Raw genomic sequence first — 25,026 nt, 5'->3', positions numbered from 1 at the left:
CGTAGACGGACAGGATACGCTCGGTTATGAAGCTGACGCGCGGCGCAACTTTCCAGCTGTTCTCTACGGTAAACTTCTTCCTTTCTCCGCCAGTGGCCACACCGCGACGTCCTTCTCCAGATATTAAACCTCAATGTTTCCAGTTAAGCCAACGAGAACAACCATTCTCTAGCTGGTACGAATGCAAAATTTATATCCGTTGAGCGTATAAATTAATTCTGTTCCTTTTTGTGTAATAATAATTTTCCAATGCAACAAAAATTGGATATAAAATTTTGCCCATCCCTGGCACGAATTCATCAAACAGGGGAGCCGGTTTTCCTGCCAGAGGCCCCTAAAATTTCAAAGACCTCGGCCAGCTTAACCCTCTGAACCCTTAGGTAATATTCGCTACGATCCCACGGAGACACCTTGTATAGTATTTCTCCTCGCATAGTGCGACAATGCCTACCTCTCGAGCAGGTGTGGAGCACGTTTTATTCCAAGGCAAACACTGTATATTACAACTTCGAGTCAATTTTTTCCTAAATAGTATTTCCGAACGAGAATACGAATATTATGGTCTGCTCGTTCAGTTGGTCACGAGCGCCTGGCATCCCCGTCGCTGCATGAATATTTTGGAATAAATTAGTCCTAGAGCATTCTTAACCTCGAAACCGTGGCCTTGGACGAACGAACACTGTCACCGCGTGTGTATCGACTGTTGATCGCACAGCCACAGGGGGATTACGTTCGAGTTTTGTTTTCTTTCCGATGCGGTTCGCCTGTAAAAGTGTTTTCCTACGAATCGTTATCTCGATGGAAACGAAGCTTTCTCATCGTTCCCGTTATATTTCTTCGAAGCAATATTTTCGAAATCTATGTCGATCGCGGTACTTGACTTCCGCCTAGATCGGAAAGGAAAAAGTAGGTACCGTGGAAAATGATTACTCGAAAGCGAAAACTGGAGGTTTCCACGAGAGCAAACACGCTTCTAGTCCAAAGCTGGTTATAGGCCGCCAGGATCGGGCCCCGTTCCGGGCCAGAAATAGGGTCGGTTCTCTCCCTACGGGTGGAACGGACTCGGGAAGTTTGGTGGCTCGTGTCTGTTCAATTACGAGACACCCAGAGTACAACGCTCCCAACAGCTCCGCTTCGAAACGAGTCCTGACTCACGTTTTTCTCTCCTCCCCGGTGTACACGGTCGCGTTCCTCTTTCTCCGTTTCACGCTGTTCCTTCTGGTCACGTCGCCTCGGTCCGGCGTGCGCGCGACTACACGGTTGGCGATGCCCACTCGGACTCGATGCGATCGAGCGCTCCGCTACAGCTTTTTCGTTCGATTTCGCCACGTACGAGACGCTCGAGTTGCCCTCCCAGCGTCTCGTTCGTAACTGGCGCCGAGCTAAATCTAATCCGTAATTATCATTTCCGAGTAAACGACTAGTCGGTAATCCCACTTTTCAACTTACGAAGCGAATTTAAAATTGTTGAAAACGCACGAGCAAAAATATCGCTTTACTTGACAAAATTATACCTGAAAATTAATTTTTCCAAACAAAACAAAAAAAAAAAAAATGCTCTACCTACGAAGCAATACACTAGATTTTCAAACGATACACGATGCGCTACTATAGCTCGCGTTCGATCTTTCGAGTAGTTTTCATGCTTGTTCAGAGTATACCGTTTCATAGCTGCGGTACGTAAATTGAATCGTTTGTCCACTCGTTTCCAAGAGTGGCGGTGGAGAAAAAGAATGATGGCGGGGGTGGGAGTGGATCGCGTCCTATAACCGATGAATATGTATCCTCATGGTTCAGTGCACCATGAAGGGTGAAACGACGCTCGGAGCTACCCGAAAATCGGTTTCGTTCAGTCTCGAACTTCTGCCGGACGTACAAAGCTTGTTTCTCGAACGGAGATCCGGACTATCTAACGGCAGATTGAAAGTTATACGGATGGTCCGGTCGTTCGAACCGAGTTAAAGTATCCGCGTTGCCAACGGATCGCGAGAACCAAATATTTATTTCTAATAAAGTAATCGAACACGTATATTGATTTTTAGAAATAAAATAATCATTTAGGTTACTTGTGTTGTAACGATATTCGATATAGTTGATCGGCAGTCCTGATTCGTATCACTTTGCGATCATGCACCTTTCTTCTACACCCTCTCTTGTCATTATCCGTGCACGAAACTCGAGCGAAAAGGCTTTCCCCGAGCAGCCACGCTTCGCCTGGCGAGGTGTTCGGTCACGTGTTGCGCGACACGGATGCGCACAAATCAGAGCGTCGTTGACCGCTCAATACGACGGGTCGAAGCGAACTGTCGCGAAATGTTTACCTTTTTTCGATTTCGCGACCACTCACGCCATTTAATACCATAGTCTTTACAACGAACAATCGCGGAGTAGTCGAAGGAGTTGTTACGCAATAGATTATCAAGACGTAGTAGAATAAACGTACCATCAAGGTTGGATTCGATCCGCTGCATCGACCAGTCGAATTCGGCCCGATCTATCTATAGTATATGTATAACGTAACATTTTTTGATCGCATGGCGGTATCGTAAGACAGTCGTTGCCAAGCGTAAAAAGAAATTTCACGGTACGATTTTGCTGTATGGAAAGTCAAACCGTTCCGGCGATTATTTCGTCCATTCCACGTCTACGATAAGGGCAGCGAAGTAGACAGGCGAAAGGAAGCCGAGCGAAGTCGATATCGCCGTGAAGTATGTCGGTCCGAGGTGAAACGAATACCGCTAGGTACAAACAAGTACGAACTCGGTGCGTCTATTTTGCGCCGTACTGCGCATCGTTCCCCTCCCCTCCTCCCCCTTCTCGTCATGACCGTCTATCCCTACTACGGTCAACCCTTCCTCGTCCTAACGCAGGATAACTTTCATTCGAGCCGACTAAAACGGTATGGCATAACTTGAGACAAAAGCTGTGCCGAAACTTGGCCCCCGTAGCGTTCCATTCGAAATAGAGTTCCTTAATAATGGACATCGTCGAGTAGCAACATTGCTCTCGATGAAACTGGTCCCTTAAATTTACGAATAATTCACGAATCCCTAACTCGTCCTGCTATTAATTTTACTGATAATTTTCGAGACACGGTCTGGCTGGCACTGATTCCAACGAAAGCAGGATTCCACACTCGAGTAATCCACTGCGAGAGTCAGGATTACGTTTGACAACGATCATTTTTGCACCCAACGGACAACAAGACTAGATTTCGATCAGATTTTAAGCCGAATATATCGATTGGCCGCAATATCCCTATTCGATATCCCGTGTGCTGTCCAATAATTGTTTCCATAGAGCACGCGTATCGCGTACTGTGCATAATCACGCGTGATATACATACACGGACGCGCTGGGCTGACCAGAATTGAGAAGCGTAGCCAGAATCATGAATTACGGGGCCGCTACGAAACGTCGTCTTGCAATCGCGTCGGTGCGTTGCGTAATCAACAATCGATAAGTCTCTCTTGTTACGTAGCCTATTTTTAAAACCGTGTCTTTTACTACGATCCCTTTCTTGGTGCTTCCTTTCTCCGTTGTAAAAATAATCTACGACCACGAACGGTTTAATAAATTATTCGAGCATTATTCGTATTAGAAGCGTATATTCTTTTGGAAGAAAAAACAGACCTAACGAAGTCAGCTTTTCCTCGATGCTACCAAGCGAGGGTCTCTTTAAGATCGAGGAAGAAAACACACACGGGGCATCACCGACTTCCCGCAAAAGTGCACTTAACCCTCTCGTTCTTCCCCCTACCGTACATTCCCCCATCACGGTAGTCGCAAACCTCCCGCTGGATTCTCATTAGGGGCGCATTCTGATTTGTCGCTCAAAGAAATTGATTTTTCTCAGCCATTCCCGCGAAGACTGTAATCTTAAAAATACGATTCTAAAACAGTTCCTAAAAGTACGTGTCGCTAAAATCGATACGTTCGTTGGAGTTGGCAGAAAAGTTTATTATTAGAGAGTACGATTACCGGAAAAAGTTGGCGTGGTTTTTTTGGTTAGCAAAGAACTAAAACCGAGTTACTTGGAATTATAGTTTATAATGTAAAACAACGAAAGAAACTTTTGGGACATCTTAACGTGTAGCCCGTTGAATTCCATCGAAGCGGTGAAAACCGTAAAGAACGCGGATCCGTCCGGGTCGAATTAGTGTTTGCTTTTACTTGAGAGAAAGGAAGAAACGCGCGTGGCACTTGCGCGGGGACAGAGAAGGAGAGCGTGGAGGACGTGTTGACGCTCATGCCTTAATCGCTGATAAGTTAAATGCATCGAGTCACTTTCACTCTCGTTTGGCCAACAGACCGGCAACAACACTTGGTCACGACTCGAAAAATTTCGACGCGTCACGGTGCTGGCGTGCGAGAAGTTGGCTCACTGGGATCGCCATCTTGGATTTCCTATTTTTACGATCAACTTGAATATCGTTTAATTAATTTCTACACCTAATATTATTCAAACGGTCGAATATTTAAATGAAACATTCGATAAATAATCTGTAGCTCTGGAAACGTATCGGCGTTCGACTCAACCAAGAATGAATCGTTGCGTCTATGACTCCTACGAGGCAGCCCTGGCGTGAAAAAGTCCAGAGGGAGGGAGGAGGGGGCGCTAGACCGAACGAAAAGAGGACAACGAATTAACTTCACCGAACGATGAATATGCATACGCCCGAATTATCAGCGTAATTGTAAAAACGGAACTGGGAACCCGGTTGCAAAAGCCCCGGCGTAAAAGAAGCATCGGGCCGGCTGGAAGCGACATTACCAAACAAAGGGCTAAGGGACAGGTTTAATGTTTCGATACGAACACTGGTTTTTTTCCCCCGCTGCGAAACGCAGAGACGCCCGTCGCGCTCGCCACAATATTTCACATGGACGTTCGCACAAAAGCGCACGGCACATTATCATATCGCATTACGGTACTTACACGCGCGTACATCTACTAAATTCCACGTATGCCCCATCGGGTATAATGTACCCTTCCTATCTACCATTAAATCAAACGCAAACCACCTACCGGCTTGTCGGGCAGTTCATTTGGGTTCGCCTGCCTTCCGTATCGAGCTGGAAAATCGTGGATTTCGTTTCCTAGCCTCTTGATAACCGTCGTTGATAACAACGACTCGTCGCACGGTTTAAACGTACCGAAGATAACGAGCTTCTCATTTGTTAATGGTTAAACGAAAGTTAGTACTCAAAGATGAAGATATTCGATGGTAATAGACATACGTATATCTTGCGTTGAATAAAACGATAACCGACCCAAGTAATAACTCAAACGAATATATAACCGCGCGACGTCTAGTATCCGAATGACTGTTTCGGCCATCGGTGGATACAGAACACGGACTACCCATCGTCGATCGGTGGTTTCGCGTTCTGTAAAACAAAATCCAAGCAGTAGCTTCGATGGTACGGCGATACATCGATATACTCGAAAACCGTAAATCGAGCGCGAATCACTTAACATTCCCCTGGTCCGTTTAACCCTGAGCCCCCTCTCCGACTACGGTGCCCCACACCTGTTCTGCACCGATCGAAGCGACCCCGGTCGATTTCGTAAGAAAAAAAAGGCAGGTAGCGATTATTCCAAGCGTGGATGGGTTTTCGAGTGGTGACATAGACACACGGGGCTCTCGTCGTCGAGGAAAAATCGCCAAGTATCTCGTATACCGAAGGACGTGTACGGGTTTAAGCAGAAGATATAGAGAGAACTGGTGACGCGGGGAGAAACGAGGAATCGGTTGGCGGCTGAGTACGGGTCGGTGTCGGGGGGAGGGGAACGGATAGATAGGGAGAGCGCGCGCGGCGAGGGAGAGGGACGACTCGGAACTCGTGTCGTAGCGGTACGACGTTCGGTCGGGTATCTCCGCATCGCGAGCCACACGCTCGGCTGGTGTCGGCTCGCATACGCGCTCAGTCGTGCTCCGGCCTTGCTTCCGTACGATCGTCGGTCACCAGCCGTTGGACGGGATAGCAGGACTGAACACTGTGTTTTCCTTTGTCGTATACCGTCTTTTCCGTGTGCCTACGTACGTGTATACAGACAAATCTACGCGCACACAAATACATATATACCGTATAATATACACGCGCATCTCTTTCCCGCTTTGTCCTTCGGTCATCTATCGGTCGAGTCTTTTCGCAAGAGGTGCACACCGACCGAATCGGGGACTGCCGAGTGTCGCGTTCGAGTGCACTTAATATAAAACATAGTGGTGTAAGATCGAGAAGACGTTAGCTACGACTATACTTAAACAGTGCGACGACGACGGTGACGAAGGGACGCGTCGAGAGAGATTGTAACGTGCTCCGATTAACTTCGTTCCGTTAGTCAGCGGAGTGTGTGGTAAAGCCCCGGAGAGTGCCCTGCGAGAGCAGGAAGGAAGAACAAAGAAGCGACGTTCTCTGTGAAAGAGCGGTGCTCGCTCGCCGAAGACTTACCCGTCGTCCCCTCCGAAGACTTTCCGCTCGCTGTGTGTCTCTTCACCCCTTTCTCTCTTGGATTCTCTCGTCGTCTCCGTTGGCTGGTTCTTTATCTACTCCGCTATCGACATATCGTGTGCGGCCAGCAACCGAGGAGTAGTCGATCTCGTCCACAGGTAAAGTGAGATTTTGCGTGACGTCACGAGACCGACGTCAAGTTGAGCAACCTCCGTTCGTACGCGCGTCACCCATTTGTTCCTGTGCTTCGGACTCTCTCTCCCCTTATCCCTCTCCTCCTAGCTTCCTCATCCCTCTGCGGTTCCTCGATTCTTCCCTACGGTTGCTAACAAGGGAATATCGCCGAACCGACCAACTCTGAATTTTACAAAACTTTACACGAATGTCGCTGCTCTATACTTTTCAGGGTGAAATCACCCATTTTGTTCGCGATTTCGTAACTCTTAAATTACGAAAGATATCGAAAAGCTTTTCGAATCAAAGTTGCACCAATACCAAACCCTGTAAGCTAACGAGAGAATATGTTTGGAAACGAATCGTTGAAATTGTCTTTTCAAAAACGAACGCTTTTCTTCATCTGACAGTTGGGTGATGTTTCTTTGTAAGTATCGCGTGTATCGCGATGACACAGCATCTATCGTCAATAGATATAACGTAATCCTAGGAAAAAATGTAGCACGGGTTTTTCGCGCGGGTATTACGCTCGAGAATCGATGAATCATAAGGCTATGTGTTCCTTCGGTTAGCTCGACCAGGGAAAACAAGGTGGTTGGATTTTGTTCTGTACTGTTACAAAGAGGGGAGGGGAGGGGAGGGGGGGCGCGATGCGGGCTTAAGGTTAGAATTGCACAACGCTTTATTTCTTGTGGGCCTCGACGATTAAAACACGACGCATCGTTATCTTTCTCGACGTCTAATCTGTTACGGACGAAGAAGGCAAATAGGTTATACGTTGATCGACATATTTTATTTATTCTATTATCGGCATTACGCATATCGTCAACCTGAACGTAATATTTTCACTATCTAGTCGCTCGTGACGTATTTCTGCTAGGTTACGTGTTATTTGATTCTTAGCTTTTATAAATAGAAACGTATACGTCAAAATGTTAATTGTCTACGTTTCGTCGCGAATCGTTTTTGCAATTACGTAAAGCCAATCGGATCGAATTTTCTTAGAAAAGTTGAACGAACAGGTTCGATTTGATTTCTTTTTGGCGGGACACGGTGAGAAACTGTTCGTTAGTGTTTAATCGCTTCTCTATCTGATGTTGCACCAATGGTTCGATATATCGTTACGGCATATCTAAATAGTCCGCAGCCTTCGATTTATCGCGTTCAGCGGCTGCTTAGGGAATGCCATTAAGTGGATTGGTCGGTCGCTATCGATTTTGTACACTTTATAGTCGTAACGTATGATCTTGGCCAATCTGTATCTTATTTCGTCTTTTGGTATGGATTTTCGATTCGCGATAAACGAAATGTCCAACATGGTCGAACGAGAAATGCGAAACTTGCCGTCAGTGATCATTCTGAAAGCAATATTTAATATCGAAATGCTCGACATTTGTCTCGAAATATTCATCTAGGTAAGAATTTTGCTCGCTTTCTCTCCGGTAAAGTGTATCGTGAAAAAGGGAACGTGGATTTTCTCGGAGCTACCCTGAGGATGGCGGAGGTGGGTCGAGGGACGCGATAATTTTTTTCCCCGGCCGTTTCCAGAGTCGATGAGTCAGAACATCACCGTCCCTCGCCGATGCAAAGCGTAGAAACAGATGTCTCTGCGAAATGTTTTCCTATAGTGGCACGTAATCTCAGAAACGATTAAATATACCTTTTGCTTTAGCTACATTTTCGAAATCAGAAGTAATTCATTTCCAAATATAATTTGGGATATACATATAGGGTCGACGAAGTTTTCGGTCGATCGTTTCGATTCTCGTTGCGCTCCTACGGTCTTCTCTAGCTCTCTTTTGCTCCTCCTCCTGCTCCTTCTCTACTACCCCCCCCCCCCTCATTCAGCGGCAAGAAGTAACATATGCGCACAGATTTACGAACAGAGCATGTTCCAGCCAACGTATCGAGTTATTATCGCAGGAACCGTATTAACACCGACTGCTTGACCGGTAACAGGGGTCACCGATACCACTGGCTGTCCAAATCTATTTTAAATGACGCACAATGTTATTGCCTACGAATCGTTGCAAGGTTCACTCGCCAGGGTGAGCGTTCTATCGATATCTCGAAGCTTTCCGTGTATGCATAGGCGCGCTGCATTCTTGTAGCTGGTTTGCTCGCACGTTGTCTCCGCTTACATTCAAGGACGATTTAGACATAGCTTCTCTCTCTCTCTCTCTCTCTCTCTCTCTCGGTCGTGCAATATTCTTGACGCAGTTCCAGCCTTTGGAAACAAAAGGAAACAAGCTAGAATGTCGTGGTATTTTTTCCGGAATTAGTTTGGAGCGTATTAAATTCTGTCGCTTAGTAATAGTTCGGTCATCTAATTTGAAACATAACACTTGAAAAATCAGCATACCATGTTTCACGATTTGTTTAAACTCACTCCTCGGACGTAGAGCTATTATCTATACGCAAAGCACTGGTAGAGTGCAACAGATCGTCCAACCGAACCTGACAAACAAAAATAGCGATGGAGATGATTTCTGATATCGAATCCGAGCAACAATTCAAAATCGTTGAATTGTTAAAAGTAGTATGTCGTAGATGATTTTTTAACGCAATAAACGATGAGCGTTTAAAGTTACATCGCGGCCTCTTTTAGCCGTGGCGCGGCTAATCCCCATTGTTCTTGGCGTTGTGTATCATCTCGTTGAACATGGATATATCACCCCTCTCTCCTCGGACTTGAAATTCAACGGCAACATCGACGTACTACGACTCCGTCGAGACGCTACAGCGTCACATACATATTTCGCACTCGGTCAACGGTAGAGGTTCGACGCACACAACTGTGCCTGCTTGAATAATGTATCGGTCATCGAGCGTACTCGTCGCTCGAGCATCAGAATCGCGAGTCAAAGATTGATTTCGACGCGGAGATTCGAATCGCTTCTGTCGTATCGTATTTATATACTTTTGCGAGACTCGTTCCTACGTTCTTTAGTTACACAAAATTAACGGAAAATTGTTTCCTCTCGGCTGGGTTAGGTATTGTTCGCCCGATGCAAGTATAACAAGCCGCAAATTCCCCGTTAACGGGTTTGGAAGTCTAGCCGAGCAGACAGTGGCGCGTAAAGAAAGAGTCGAGTACCATTACCGATATCGAAGAAAAAAGTGGATTAAGGAGTTGTACTCGAGTAAGTTATCAACGAGATAGATAGAGGGAGATAGGTTCGCGTCGAAAACGGGATTTTCGTACCGTTAATTAGGAGAGCCGTGTGTCCATTGTTCTCCGGTTTCTTTTGCAAGTGGTTGCGCGGGATGGCGCGAGCCTGGTGGATGCCCTTTCGTAAGTCACTTTGTAATTCAACGCAGATCTGGTATGCGCGATAATACCTTTGTTTAGAGCCAGATCGTCGCGTCGTTTCGATGCATGCGCGTGCGCTCGCACACACGAGGACCGAAAAAGAGAAACGGGACTTGCATGTGTTCGCTAGTCAACAGCTGCGTTCGTCGCCGTAGCCCTACGAAAGTGGCTGTATGCTCTCTCTCTCTCTCTCTCTCTCTCTCTCTCTCTCTCTCTCTCTCTCGTCCGGGACATAAATAGTTACGAGGCTCTTGCCGTAGAATTTTAAAGCGGAGTTAACGTCTGCCCCTCGCGCTCCGCGTTACGTTTAAGGCGATATCTCTGGACGCGTACGCGATGCTTCCGTGAAGCCCGTTTACGAGATACACATTCTTGTATTCGGCTTGGCTCGCGTTTCATCGACTCGCATCGTCGAGATAAAACGTATCGTCTCGTTCCGTGACTCGTGCACCGTCATAGAGTTTGGTAGCAATTACCTCACGATTACTCTCGCAATAATCTCCCGCGATTCGAGGATTAATTAGGCAAATTAATTAAAGAAAAATATGCCAACTCTCGCGTTTTGCGCCGTTTCCATTTGATCGGGATTCGTATACGTCGATGGTTTTTTGATTATCGTTAGCGGAGAACCACAGTGTAGACATAGCAGCGAATACGCTAGAGATTTAGAAAATATACACTCTGAGATATAGGTAAAGTATGCATGAAATCGCTATTGAACACAGACATCGGCGAAATGGGGGTTCGACTGTAAGATCGATAGAAAATATGGCGAGGGAGACGACGGGATGGCACGCGAGGAAAAAGAAGTCGTAACGAATCTATCGAAACGCAGCAGCCCGAACATGGTGCATTTTCCCTGCTGTTCGCGCAAAGGAACGGGGAAACCCGTTAGAAATTGTTCGATGCTACTCTTGCATGTCGCGGACGGGCGTGCATGCTCGAGTACAAGCGCGTGGTGGTGGTGGTCGCGCGCATGTGTGCGCGTGTACGCGATGAGAGCAAGTATGCACGTCCGCCATAGGGCCTTTCTCGTTGTCGAGTTACGAAGCCTGAGTAGCGAGCGCGTCGAAAAAAGAACGACTCCGCGCCGCGGCGGCGTGAAAGTAAAGAAAGTGGGCCGCTCAAAGTAGCGTTCAACCTAGTACCCACGTTCCTTCCTCCCTTGACCACCTCGATTCTTCCTTCCGTTCAAGGCTCCTCTAATCGCGGAGAATTACCTTTTCGACCTGTGATATCGTCATTAGGATGTCAAGGTAGTCTTTAGACCGACCGCGTAACAGAAGTCTTGGTTCTTCGTGGCGCCACGATTGCGTTAGAATTGCACGCGGTCGTTTGTAAATATCGTCGAATGGAAGTTTCTAACGTATCGATCGGCCCGTTGTTCGAACAATGCTGATCGAAAAATTAAACAAACCAATCATCGACGCGACTCAAGTGTACAGGTTAGCGACTTTTCCTTTAATTCATTCTCCGATTCGCACTCGATCTCCGGTTCGCGGCGCAACGAACAAAACATACTCGTGCTAATTTCTTGAGCTAACCCAGTATCGATTACCGATCAGGAGGCGCGCTCGCGAACCTCGAGCGGTACGATTTTACTCGGTCGACCGTAGGGTTACCAACCCTAGATTAGAAGAAAATTGTATTCCTATTTTAACGGTTACTTTTACTAATATTTGACATTCCCGTTGCTATTATAAGGGTTAAAAGGGACACAGGCTTGATAAGCCTAGTCGTGCGGCACGCGTCATTTTTACTTACAGGACAGAAAACGGTGCACTCGTAACGCTGAAATACATTTTAATCACACTCTGTCAGAGATTCTAGAAAGTTGTCGTCAAGGTGATTGTTACGCGCTTGGCCCGGGGCCAGTATCAACGTCGCTTAAACGCCATCATTGAAAATCGTCCCTTACACATTCCTGAGATTATCTCGCGTGTTAACGCGTCTTATCGAGATTCATTGTAATAATAGGATTTGCGCGTCTGAAAAAGTGACGTCTATTTATTTTTTGATTATTTAGAAAGAGCATCTCTTAGGATCTTTAAAAATCGTCCGGTTCTTTTATCTTCTTTTTTCTTTGCTCTAGCGTCGAGTTCTCTTTCCTAATCGCGACCGGTACGACCGTATCGAGCAAAGCTTCCCAGGGTCGCGCGAAAAATAACCCAATTAACTAGAATTGCCAGTAACGCGAACCGAAACGTACGCTTCCGCGACTCGCGTAAAAATAACCACGTCAAAATATACAATTCATTTGCTTATCCATCGATCCCCGTTTCAATGTACCTTCGTCGTACGTAATTTCCCTTTTGCTTTAAGTATATAATTAACAATCCATGGGATCGTTGCGGTATAGATGGAATAACGAGAAAACAATGAGTTGGAAGATCGTAGTATGCGATCGAGTGAAACACCTTTTACCGCCATTGTTTCTGACCTCTTTGAATAAAATCGTCAAGGAATGGATTACTTGGCACGGTTCCATAGTCGGATGGCTTCTCAGCCATTCGCAATTGTTGCACTGCTACGAAGACCATTTTCTACGATTCTGTACGCGCATTTCTTTTTAATGTTTGTAAAAGTAAAATTACGTATAACCAAAATGTAAATAATATTTCAGACGATGTTACGTCAAACGTGACAGTAGCTATCAAAGTAATCATAAAGTAAAATAAAATAAAATAAAATAATATGTTGATCATTTGAAAAATGATTTCATACGTGCCCTGGTCCGATACAGGGACACGTTAACGCTGCAAAAGAACACGGAGCTGAGGAAACTTTTCCCAATGCTTCGACAACGCTCGACGAGGTCAGAGTTGAACTTTGAAATTTTAGATCTCCGCAAAGAGAGCAAAATCGTTCCCCGTCGACTATCTCTGCGACGAGCAAAGGTCACGCGCGATCCGCGCATCGGTATCGGTCGATTGTGTCGTCTTCTCGGCCAAGACGAAATGTCACTTTGCAACGCACTAATAAAAACATGGTTGGCAAGCGAGCATCGTGATTTCTTACGACGCGCGATATATACTCCAGCACAACAAAACATGTCGTAAACAATACGTCGTTAGTCTGAACTAGCTCTCTTATCGTATATTTCCGAGACCGAATGCTTACCCTTTGCACTCTAACAAAACTCTTACGAGGAGAGGTTAGTACGAGCGACTGGCGACTAAAAGGCAATTTTGTTGCGCCCCCGTGCTAAGGAAATTCGAAACGAATCTATTTAACGACGAACGCCGCGCAAGATCCAGCAAGCATGGCAGAAGAGAGAGGATAACATTCCAGCGCGTAAAGAGAGGGACCCGTTGTAAATTTAGCGCACTGATCTCATTCTATGGCGAATCCGCGGACGAAAATAGATTGGAGTCTTGAACGTGTTATTAAGGTGCGTTTAGGTCGGTTCGATGTGGCGGCGTGTAATCGGTGGCAGGTTGAATTGCACTCGACGGAGACGTCGAACGCTCGGACACGCCGCCTATCGTGTTATATGTAAATTAAAATGCTCCCGTATTAAGATTTCTCCATCTCCATACAATTTGTAACGATGCTCGAGGTAAGGAATGTATATTCCGAACAAATTTCGTATACAAACGAACTGTGCATAAATCTTCTTCGTCTTTCAACTGCGCGGATTAAAAATAATTTGTATGTATTTCAAGATAACCTTGATAGGTCGAACGCGTTCGTACTCGTTACCAGCAGGAACTTTTCTTGAATCTCATTCTGTAATTTTTATATCCTACAACCACGAAAATACAGCGTATCGATAGAAAGGAAACGTTTCGTCTCTAAGCGCACAGCGGTAAGATAGTGTCGCAAGTGGTAGCTTTCGTTATACTTCGGTGCGTGACAAAGTTTATTAAAGACTCGGTGACTTAATCTTTCCGTGTACTTAGCTCCAAACTACCTACCGTTTACTTCTTCATTTCTCTCCGCTTGTAACACGAGTTCTATAAACTCACCAACGATTATCGGGCCCTTGCGTCACGCTGCTTTAAAAATGGTGGCCAATGAATGTATCGTTGTATCATTGAGGGGTTACGTGACCGAAAAGGATGTCTTTGCGCGACATTCTTCGCAGAGAAATCTCCCTGGTTATATTCTTTACTAAAACACCTAGCATATCGATATCGTCGAAAAGTTTGCGCGTACGTATCCATATCGCAACGTTTTTGTTAGGAGGCGCAACAAGCTTATGGTCCTGATTAAATCCGCTTGAGAAAGGGGTTAACAGCCGGGCACGTAAACGCACCTTTACGATGGAAACGCACGGTTTAATAGAGACGGCCGCGGCCGCGGCGTGCGTATGCGCATTCGTTCGTTCACTCCTGGAATGAGTTTCGAGCCGAGTGTAGTACCGAGGTGGCTGCCAGGCGGCGCTGTAAGCGCGACGCCAATCGAAATTTCGGGAGGACGATGACTGGGGGCTTCGCTTCGAGAAACTGCGATCTCGTTTTTCTGTCACTGACCTTCCGCGAGCGCCGACACGCGAGAGGACGTTACTGCACGCGGCATCAGCATCGAACGATTAAATAAAAATGAACTTCGAGTTGTGCTACAACGCCGACGAATCGAGATTCGTATCGCGATCGTCAGTTTAATTTCTACGCGTTTCTTACTATTTCAATTTATAATCGTATATTACCTTTTCGCATTTAACGACGTAATGTTCGTTCAAAACGCTCGTTTTCAGAGTTAAAACCGCGTAACAGAGAAACAAGCAATACACGAAAGCTATTGATAATACGAGTCGGGGATCACCGAACCATGCGACATCCTCAGAATGCAAAGCATCGCTTGCAATAGCGGAAATCCAAAGGAGCTCCGAAGCACATACATACATGTATATGTATACACACAGCCCTCGCGGCAGTGGAGTTGCTTCGCTCAGTTTTATGAATTCCCTTAGGCACGCGTTTCCTTCCATCAGCGTGGACATAAATGCTTGGCTGGCGCGCGTCACACAGGCATTATGCCACAATAATTACTAATGCCTGCATTACGTCACGCTTATATACGCGATACACGCCTTCAGGGAAATCCTCGGCGCGTTAACGTCATTAATGTCGTCGTGTCTTCGAAACGTTCGATGCCATCAGAAACGGGTCAACCCTTCGCAGAGCTGTTTTTAACCTATTAACGACCACCTTTGGCGAGGGACGATCAATTATCGTGCCACAGGTAAATTCTTTCGCTTTTGATAACATACGTGGATTTTATTAAGCGTAGAAATTAGTTCCGTGTCTTTATAGTTTAAGTAGAAATATTTAATGAGTTGGGGAGATGGGAACCTCTGACGCATTCTCGGAGGACGTTTGGCTAGAAATAGAGGAGGATTACCGTGCTGGTAGTAGTCTCAATAGCGACAAAGATTTTCACCGTTTGTCGACGGTTGAGCGTTTCGCGTCAGCGAACGAGAAAAGTCGTCGAAACTTTCGCTCGGTGAACTAGTCGGTGCCATACTTGGCGGCTATCGACACAGAATATTATCTGCTCGTGCTTCGCAGATTATTCTCGATAGCGTATCTATCGCTCGCTAATTAAAGGATTTCGTCACGCGGCTTTACAGCGAATAATACAACTCCACCCACAGTACAAAGAAACCAATAACGAATTACGTATTAATTAAACGTAAATCGCGGTTACTTTATTCAACTTGGGCGCGCGCTTAATTATAAATATATGTTCGGAATAACAAGGAACTTTTGCGTAATTTGTTAAGCGCGATCCCTTTAATTATCAAAATTGATCGTCCCGAAAAAGACGAAACGATCGGTTACCAAAATTAGTAGAACGATGCGTAAAATAATTTGTTACGACGATGCAACGGGATGACGCGTCGTTTCGACGCTCTTTATTTAAAAGCCTACATCGAAGCGCACGATTTGATGGTGCACGGTACAATGCACATGCACCTTTCAACGTCTAACCACTCGGGCCCCCGAAAAGTTGCTAGGTCCCGCAAGTGTCGACTGGTCTGGCCCCCTCACCTGCGCTATCGCAGCAAAAACACGGGCATGGCAACAAGGAGAGTGGCGCGTCTCCCGACCAGCTGGTGGAACGTGTGACGTCACACTCTACCTACAACGACGTTGTGGCTGTCCTCCTCCTCCTCCTCCTCCTCCTCCTCCCGCTCCCACCCTCTATCGATACACTCCTCTCCCCCACTCCTGAGTAGCTTTCCTCTTCGTGCTGCTGAAACACGCACACCATCGTACGTGGCACGAGACACGTGTCAGGGCCGTAGCCACCGCTGGAGCATCGACGATAGTTTGGTTGAATTGGTCACGCTATATTTACCTGTCGCTCGCGGTATACACGAGAAGGGGCAGTTCAGTGCCGTCTAAACGCATGGGCACACGATGCTGTTAACACGACCTTGGGACAGTTAAATACTATTTCTGGCCGTATATACTATACATATATGCAACTATACATCGATTAAATCGACAATTAGGAAGTTAGACATAGGATTTAAGAGAGTCAATTTTTGGTTGTTTTATTAAATAAATGGCACATAGAGACAGTAGTAGAACGTAGTAAACCTGCTACAGTCGGTCGTGTTCCAAAACGATCTCGTACATCTTTACCTCGATCAACGTGGAAACGATATCAGAAATCTTGATGTCGTTCTCTCGTATCTGTCACTTCCGACGTGATCGATAAGGTCGACCGCACCGATAAGGGAGCGCAAAATTAAACAAGAATCGCGTATTAAGGATACAACGTTGGCGGCACACGACCCTGATTCGCGATGGATACACGCGCGCGCCTACTGGACGAGGGCGAGGGTGGGGAAAGAGCCCGAGTATCGGCGACACGAGCCGATTCATCCCTACCCGAACCTCGACCGATCTCTCTGGCTCGAGACCGAAGGAATAGTGGGGCGGCGTTGGTGGGGATAACATCTGCTCTTAGCGTGATTGCCGTGTATTGATGTGGCTTTACGGCGGGCGGCAGGCTGCGGACAACAAAGTAAGCTCACGGTCGTTAATGTTTCCTGCTACGTGAAATTCGAGACCTACGGAATACTGCGCTTCACGTACGGACTCTCGACGTGCTTGCTGCATCCTAGCGAAATTCACGAAGTTACACAGCGCGAGCAAGTTCGCCGGGCAAGAAATGCGGAGGCCGTCCGATAACGACCGAGTACGGGTTAAAGATCGACGGCTCGGGGCTAGCGATAATATAAAACCTGAATTTTCGAACCTTACGCGCGATGATCGAGCTTCGAGCCTAAAGGGTTCTAGCTTTTACATTTTTCAACGTGTTCTACCACGGTTGACGACAAACAACTTGTAACCAAGTTGATACTTGTTAAACTTACACTTTCTATTCTACTTTTCGAAGAATCGAGGTCAGATTTAAAAACAACGTTCGTAGCATTTTTCGCACGTTCCACGCAAATGCCACGTGTGATACCTGGTACACGCATAGAAATTTATTCGACGTTTTCAGATCCGTTAACGAGAGAATTGTCAGCAGCGCGTAATTCGGAACACCCTGTGCAGGGTTGAAATCGAGCTACGCGACGAATCGGGCACACATTCGTTACCTGCACACCCAACGATGTCGCGCGAGATGCGTGTAGTGGCCGCCGTAATACCTCTTTAGAAATTACATAATAGTTTTGAAAAACCTGTTGTTAGACAAATAAAGCCTCGAGTAGTGTTCGAGGTTACGCAACACCGGCGCTAATAGAAAAACTGTTGCGGAATTAGTTTCCATATGGTTGCGACACTGTCGTTGAATGCGTATCGGTATCGAGGAGAATATCGGTGATTCTTTTTCACGATCAATTTCGGCCCAGTCGCCGCGATCAATCTGCCATTGATAATGCGGTGCTTGTGCGTACGATTCGCTCGAATAATAACACGAAAGAGGAGGGGAGGAGGTCATCGATTCGAGAGAGGGCAACGCGTATGTATTTTGTCCTCTGATTTGTCTCGATTCTGTTAGAGAATCTGTGTCCAGGCCTGGGCATGCTTTAATCGAAATGATAATATGAAATAATTATTTGAAAATAATGAATTTTGAACCGTTATTTTTAATGCAGTTATTCGAAAATAAAAATAATATCGATTCATTTGAAATACAAATACTTGTAATTTAACCTCGCTAGTTCGATGAAAGCGAGGGGTTCCTTACTTCTTTCCGTGTTATCCAGCAGGTTTAGAGGTTACGCGGCGTTGCGAATCGAAATTTTATCGAAATTTCATTGGAAGTGGATTTTTATATTCGTTGAATTTTTCAACCTGTTGCATCGGGCGCGTTATTATATATTTTCTTTTTGCTCAAATATCGCGGTTATTATGCAATGGAATGCGCACTTTGCAGAGCTTTTGTTTGTCGTTGAAACTTTTTTTTTTTTATGAGAAAAAAGAATACACGAACCAAACATAGGGAAAAGGTAAAAACAATTAATCTTTTTTCCGTTACTCGTCGAAAAACTAACGATGATTTGTATAGAGTAAATATCGAATAATTCTTTCGCTCGCAACTTTTACAGGAACAATTCGTGCGACTGTCATTACGAGAAATACCAGCGATACCATTATTTCCAGTTGCAAAGATTTTTTACGATAAATGGATCGGTGATTCTTATCGAAGAGGAAATATTGATTGATGCAAAATGCGTTGCACGGCAAGCAACTAATACTGGCCAAGTACCAAGGTCGTGTAATCACCGCTTACGGCTCATAAAACTTAGCAAACGCGTCACCGTCACCGGGTCGATTCGATTTGACGTAAGACTCGGTCGTGTTGCCATAAGGTTGGCAGTACGTAATACATAATCGAAATCGTTCAGTTTCATGTTCCCCCGTTTCTTGCCACTTTCGCTTCCCAGTTCGTTTCTTTGAAACCCCATACGTTTATCAACGGTTTCCGACGCGTGGCACTTTTATACCAAGCCTGCGTCGCGTCGCGTCGCGTCGCGTCGTGGCCTGGCCAAGTCCTTGGTCCGTTCGCTAGAAAGTGGGTCTTCCTGCGACAACCTAATTGGTCGCCCCGTTTAGAGACTCGCTTTCACGACAAATTCTTGGAAAAATATCATAATCGTTTCATGCTTAACTTTATCAAAGTTACAATTAAAAGCAAACCATATCAAATATGTTAAATAATTGAAAGGGTATGGCCCTTATCGTATTATATCCAAGCCTTTATCTATCTGTTTATGAATGCTTTAAAAATCGAACCGAACACGTCAAGGAAGATAGGAAGGAGATACAGTCCCGAGATAACGTTCTCGGGAGACAAAGATTCTTTAAGATTCACTCCGATAACGTACACTGCTCCCCTCTCCCCTGGCTCGGTACAAGGCTCGTTTCCACGAAGGACGCTGTACCGTTTCCCCCAGCTCGTTACAACTTTCCGTTTTTCCAATTACTCATAGCGCTTCTTTTAATATCTGGCGCATGATTTTCAAGGAATCTGATCGATCACCATGAACGCGGTTGAAACATATTTCACGAATACGTTCCTTCGAAAACAGCTTGAAATTATGATAGCAGATACGAATTTAAATCTGTTCCGGAAACTTTGCCAGGAGTTTTTTCTTTTTTCCTTTCGTCGAGTTGAAAAACGCGTACACGTCAGCTATTTGTCGACGACACATTTCCCTCGGAACGGTTGATTTTTCGGTGTCCTTCCAATTTCTTTTCATCTTGTACGGTTTAAAGTGCACGCGACCGTTGAAATCGCACGAAGCAATCGTTAAATAGGCCGTGACCATTCGGTCGACTTTCTCCTGTAACCGCAATAAGCGAAGAAAACGGTGGAAAAAATCGCTCTTATTTAGAACGGCTTTGTCTGTACGAGTTGGTAGTATCGCCGAGGATCCATCGCGTTTCGTGACAATGCCACGACGACAATGGCGACATCTTAACGCGGACAAGCGACACGCGAAACCACGGTTGCGATGCTTCTTAAAATAGACCAGGAAAGGCAATCGTTTCTTTGCTTTTGCTTCCAATTCACGGTTACTTAATAACTGCTTAAAATATCAGTGCTCTTGCAAGGTTCGGAAGAAAGTTGTGTAGAAATAATAATAATATAATATAGACGTAGAGAGTAGGAACACTTGTCGTGTTATACCTAGCGTGGTAACTCGTATTAGAAGACGCGTTATTTTAGTTGAAAAGCATCATTGGTAGAAATATTCGTTCTATATGAATAATTTCCGACTATCGTTGAATCGCGAACGACCGTCGATATCTCTCTTAATTGATATCTTTCTCCTCGAGTTTATCGACGCGAGCGCGCCAGCGGAGATAAAGCGCTCAGGGCCCGTTTAAAAGAAGCGCATTAATTCTGATGAAATTCAAAGCACCGCGGACAGTAGAGAGGGCGGGAGGAGAGGAGGGTACGGTCGTGCGCGTTTCAAAAAAGAAACTTGCCCGTTTCATTATTCGAGCCACAGAGTAAAAGTACTCGCGTTGGCGCAATTAACGAGGCACCGAGGAATCCTTACCGGAGTATCGCGCGTACGTGTTTATGCATACATGCGCGCGGCTGGGTACCTGACGCAATGGCGAAGGGCAACCAAAGCCGCGCGCTACCGATGTGTTCAACTCAAACAAAATGATATACATACGTTTTTGGCTAAATTACGAACAACGAAACACGATTTTTTAATATCTATCTCTCCCGAGAGGTTAAAGCCGTCAACTGCACCGAATCTATGTGGTTTAATCGCTAATCGAGTAGAGGTTTACGTCTGAGCTGACAGCGAATACGAGTTCGCGGCTAAAGCAACAGTATTCGCTGATAAGATCGTGGTAACGGTATTAAACGCAACCAAGCGTCTGTTACGAATCCTGAAACGATAATCGAGTCCCTCGTGAACGCCTCGTATCTTTTTCTCGCGTACAAGGAGAAAGTGATACCGTTTTTCATCGGGCACGGGCCATGTTCGTCGGTAAATGCGCCCACCCGCGACAGAGCCAGACGAACGGTGTCTCGCGGCGATGTGTGCGCGTACGTAACCTGCCGTGTCGGTGGAAACGGCTGTTGCGCATGCGCCTGCAACGCGGTAGTAGTATACACACGGCCAGTCGTGACGTCACGCGACTCTCGATAACACTTTTGTTGTCGTACGGGCTGTCGTCGTACGTACGCCGCGATTACGCGTGACGCACAGATCAACCCGAGACACCGACTGCGTCTCACGCGAAACGCAAATTCTCTCCGCGGACGCGAACCAACTCGCGAACACGCGACGTTTCGCCGTCGAAATTTCCATCGAGCGTATAAAACGATATATTCGTTCGTCCTTGGTTCGCGTCGAGTGTGTTGCGCCGGGAACTGTTACTCCACCGGTCGCGGTCGGTTCGTCCTTTGGATTTCTCTGGTGTTTACATGTGTCTCTCTCGAAGGAATGTGGAAAGTGTAGCGAGCCTACGACCGTCGATACAGTTTTGCATAGTTCGAAAGTGAGTTCCGACAGCCGACTTACAATGTTGCTTCGATCCCTGTATCGCTTTCCCTTTTGACGTTCTACGAAGATCGTAGTCGTGTTACTCGTAGTCCTATGCGAACGAAAACTGACACGTATGTGTTTTGCAAAATTTCGTAGCGTCTTTATCGTATCGTTGTTGACGTAACCAAGGGTTCCGATTTTGCGACAAACAAAGGCAAACGTACCGTAAATAAATTAAATATACATCTTCTTTGTTTCTTGTTGCTCGCATTAGAATACGTGAAATAAAAATACTTTCCTTATTCACGAATAGTCAATACGCGGGAATCCGGTTATTGTCTTATCGTAGCTAAATATAGAACGTTTGTTTAAATGTAATAAATATTGTTTTACAAGTTTCGTTGGTTATTTTTGTTTGAAAAATAAAAATACCATTCCATTCTCTTCTAATATTATACGATTCCAAACGAATCATTTCTTTTTCACAGTGTTTTGGTATTTTATGATTAAGTTACCACATGTTGTAGGACGGTAGCAGTGGAAATTTGCAATTTAAAAATCAAGACAGCGCGAGTATTAGAAATTTTTAACTCGAAACGCCTAAAACATGTGTAATTCGCATCGAAGCTAGCCTGGTTCAAATTATAAATACGTTTATTAACGTGTAACGAGGACAGCGCATGCACTGAATACCTACGGACGCGAAAAAGAGCCGATAAAACATCGATTTTAACACGGTCGATAAAACAGGCCGGTCAAAATTTAATGGCCTGTTAATTACCGTGTCGCGAATTAATTTTCACCTTTACGGGCCGAAATTATGTCGCGATCGAAAAATTGCACGCACGCGTTTCTTTTTTTCTGTGCGCGAATAAAAAGTTCCAAACGGTACGAACTGCAACGTATAATCGACGGTGATAATTTTGATCCGCGAGATAAACATCGACCGTTAACACTTTACCGACCGGTAATGTGCTGGACGTATAAATAAATAAAAAATTATTCTTCATTTTCGTAGAATTGGTAATGTACGAGGTTGATTTTTTTTTTATTCGAATCGTTTTCATGCGATAAGGATAAGTTGGTTTTTGTTGTACATAATATAAGCGTTTATCTTTCGGTCGATACTCGAGATAGTCTTTTACTCGGGTAAGAATGTTGTTCATCTTGGACGTTATACGATAAAAGAGCGTTGTCGAGCGGTTCACTGGCCGCATTTATTTGTAAGCGTGTAAAAGTGCTCGCTCGCCGATTTCTTTTTACCTGCGCATTCCTTTCAAGGCCCCTGCAGGGAACGGACGGACGCCAACGGTCTGACCCGTCCATCCCCCTATGCACCGACCGCTTTCTACTTCGAACGGTTCGATATGGTGACTAGCCAATGCTTTTTTCCTTATTTCGCGCCGAGAACAGATATCGATAGGGGATAATAGGCAGCCGAGGTGATCATCCGAACGGCGGGAACATTTTTGTCGATGTATTTTTGATTGGTCGGAAAACATTTAGAAGGACGGGAACGCGTAATAATTCCGAAGCGAATAGAGTTCGAATGCGACCAGTGATCCTTAAAGAGTCAAGTATATGTATGTATTTGTCTTTTTAAATGACGCGTTCAAATGGATCTAATTCCGGCCGAGGTCAAAGCTTCGTTTAATTGCCAAACACTATATGTATACCGTGGTATTCTACGCTATATACTATGATGTAAGATCGGATGTAACGGCATCAAAGTGACGTATTAGTTTTCAAAACGATTATCCCGAGTGAATTGGACGACTTCCAGGGAAATTGGGAACCGAGCATTATCGCGCGTTTTTCGACGGCACTCGAGAATTTATCTCCATCGAGATTCGCGATAATAGAAATTCGAACTTGCGCAATTTAAATTTAACCGTCGTCCGTCTCCGCGTCAGATGTTCTCGTTTTAACGCTTCATGATATCAACTTTATCTACTAGAATCGAGTATCGCTGTTCTTCCTTCTTTAGTCTAGGTGAATTCTAATACCTATATCTCTATCGTGCTTACATTTTCGCGACTGTATTCGAAGGTTACGAAAGACATCATCGCGTTTAACTACCCTTGCAGGATCGAGATCTAGTTTGTTTGCTTCGGCCGTGCCGCATGAATAATGTGATCGTATCGACAGTTACGTTGTTTCGAATAACTGTACCGGATAAAAATGACGAGGGAGCGAAGAGAGAGAGAGAAGGTACGATACGCAAGGGAACGAGGAGGACGCGCGCGCGACCGTGTATGTGTCAGGTCCGTGCGTGTCAGCGCGCGGGCGCACATGCAGCAACTGACTGGAAGGGGTGGGGAAAGGACGACGCGCAGAGTCAGCGACTCTAAAGCAGACTACTTTACAGGTTAGGTAACGTGTATCCATGACGGTTTTTTCCCCCGTGGAGAAAGTTAGCTTAGGCGCACTTGGAGCGTAAAATCGTCTCTCGGTGAACCATGCTTCTTCCCTGTTTTCCGTGACAACAAAATTAAAGTAACCTTCCAACGCTACATTTGTATCCTTTCCGCAACTATACATACCCCTTTCCTCGAAATAAACGCCATCGGGATTTCACGAAAAATGGTTTCTTTCCGCGTCGAAACTAGCACTCGTAAATAATGTTCGCGATCTTGAGACCAATCAACAATGTTTAACGTTTAAACGGAGACCTGACGCGCATCGATCGACGTTCGGTATGATACGAATAAATCATTTAGCAACAAGTGTCACGCGGCACTCCGAATCGTCTATTCTTTCGACGTGATTAATGTTGCGCGATGGCCAATCTTGCCGTTGGCACATAAAGGTGCCGGAGGTGCCATCTGTCGGTTAATTTAACAATTTATTTTCGAAATTATTTCCGTCCGAGCGCGTGACTCAACCGATCATTCGCGGAAATAATTTTACGCGAGATTCATCCCTTCCAGCTAAACGCTAATTATTAGCTACAGAAACATGAGCGTGACTCATTTCGAGGAAAGAATATCTGGTCGTTCCCGTGACTAGTAAAAATAAACCGATTCCCGCGCGAACCTAACGTTTCCACGTCGACTGTTAACCCCTACAACCAGGTTTACCAACCTTGTTAAAAAATAGAGAGCACGTGATCGAATAGGTTGTACAAATTAAAATAAGTTGTGTCATAAGGGAAAGAGAGTAATATAATTACGAATTAATACCCTTTGCTTTCAATTTATATCGCATACCGACAAGCTCGAAATTAACGATGAATCTTAAATTCCTTTATTCTTTTTCTCAACGTTGGTATCGGCGTACTTACTTTTTGCATATTTCGCTCGGTCTACTATTCCAATGGACAACATAATTCGATGCAATTTTCCATAATCAGCCTTGTATAACACGATCCACACAACCGTTACGCAGAGTGGTGCAATTACCCATGGAAGAAAAAGCCATGACCAAGGGCACTTTACCGACTTTACGATATTTCACGGAACGCGTAAACGTAAAATGATGAAAATAAAAAAAAGACTAGACTGTAGGGTTTGAAGATCGTTACGATACGCAAGATTCTTTTCCGACGTCCAACGTTTCAACAGTTCTGGAAGCAGCTCGATTGATCACGGGGTCGCATCCACTTTCGAGAGGGAGGGTACACCTTATTTGAAAAACAATCGTCAGCTCTCGATATAGTTTG

General features: G+C 45.3%; 1 protein-coding gene across 3 annotated transcripts in view; it reads left to right on the top strand.

Annotated features, from left to right (window-relative positions):
• LOC128877777 (uncharacterized) overlaps positions 1–25,026 on the top strand; it is a 68,199-nt gene that overhangs the window by 36,467 nt on the left and 6,706 nt on the right. Inside the window, exon 1 of one of the 3 annotated variants that reach the window (XM_054125279.1) lies at positions 5,680–6,611. The exons of 1 other annotated variant lie outside the window; for it this stretch is intronic. The gene's annotated coding sequence lies outside the window, so the exon portion shown is untranslated. Of the gene's footprint in view, positions 1–5,679; positions 6,612–20,677; positions 21,379–25,026 lie in introns of those variants that run through there. One more of the 3 variants, XM_054125280.1, reaches the window with a different exon arrangement.

This window comes from Hylaeus volcanicus, chromosome 6, assembly GCF_026283585.1.
Source record: "Hylaeus volcanicus isolate JK05 chromosome 6, UHH_iyHylVolc1.0_haploid, whole genome shotgun sequence".
Taxonomy (NCBI): domain Eukaryota; kingdom Metazoa; phylum Arthropoda; class Insecta; order Hymenoptera; family Colletidae; genus Hylaeus; species Hylaeus volcanicus.
Note: the sequence above shows the minus strand (reverse complement) of the source record. Positions and strands in the feature narration are given on the sequence as shown.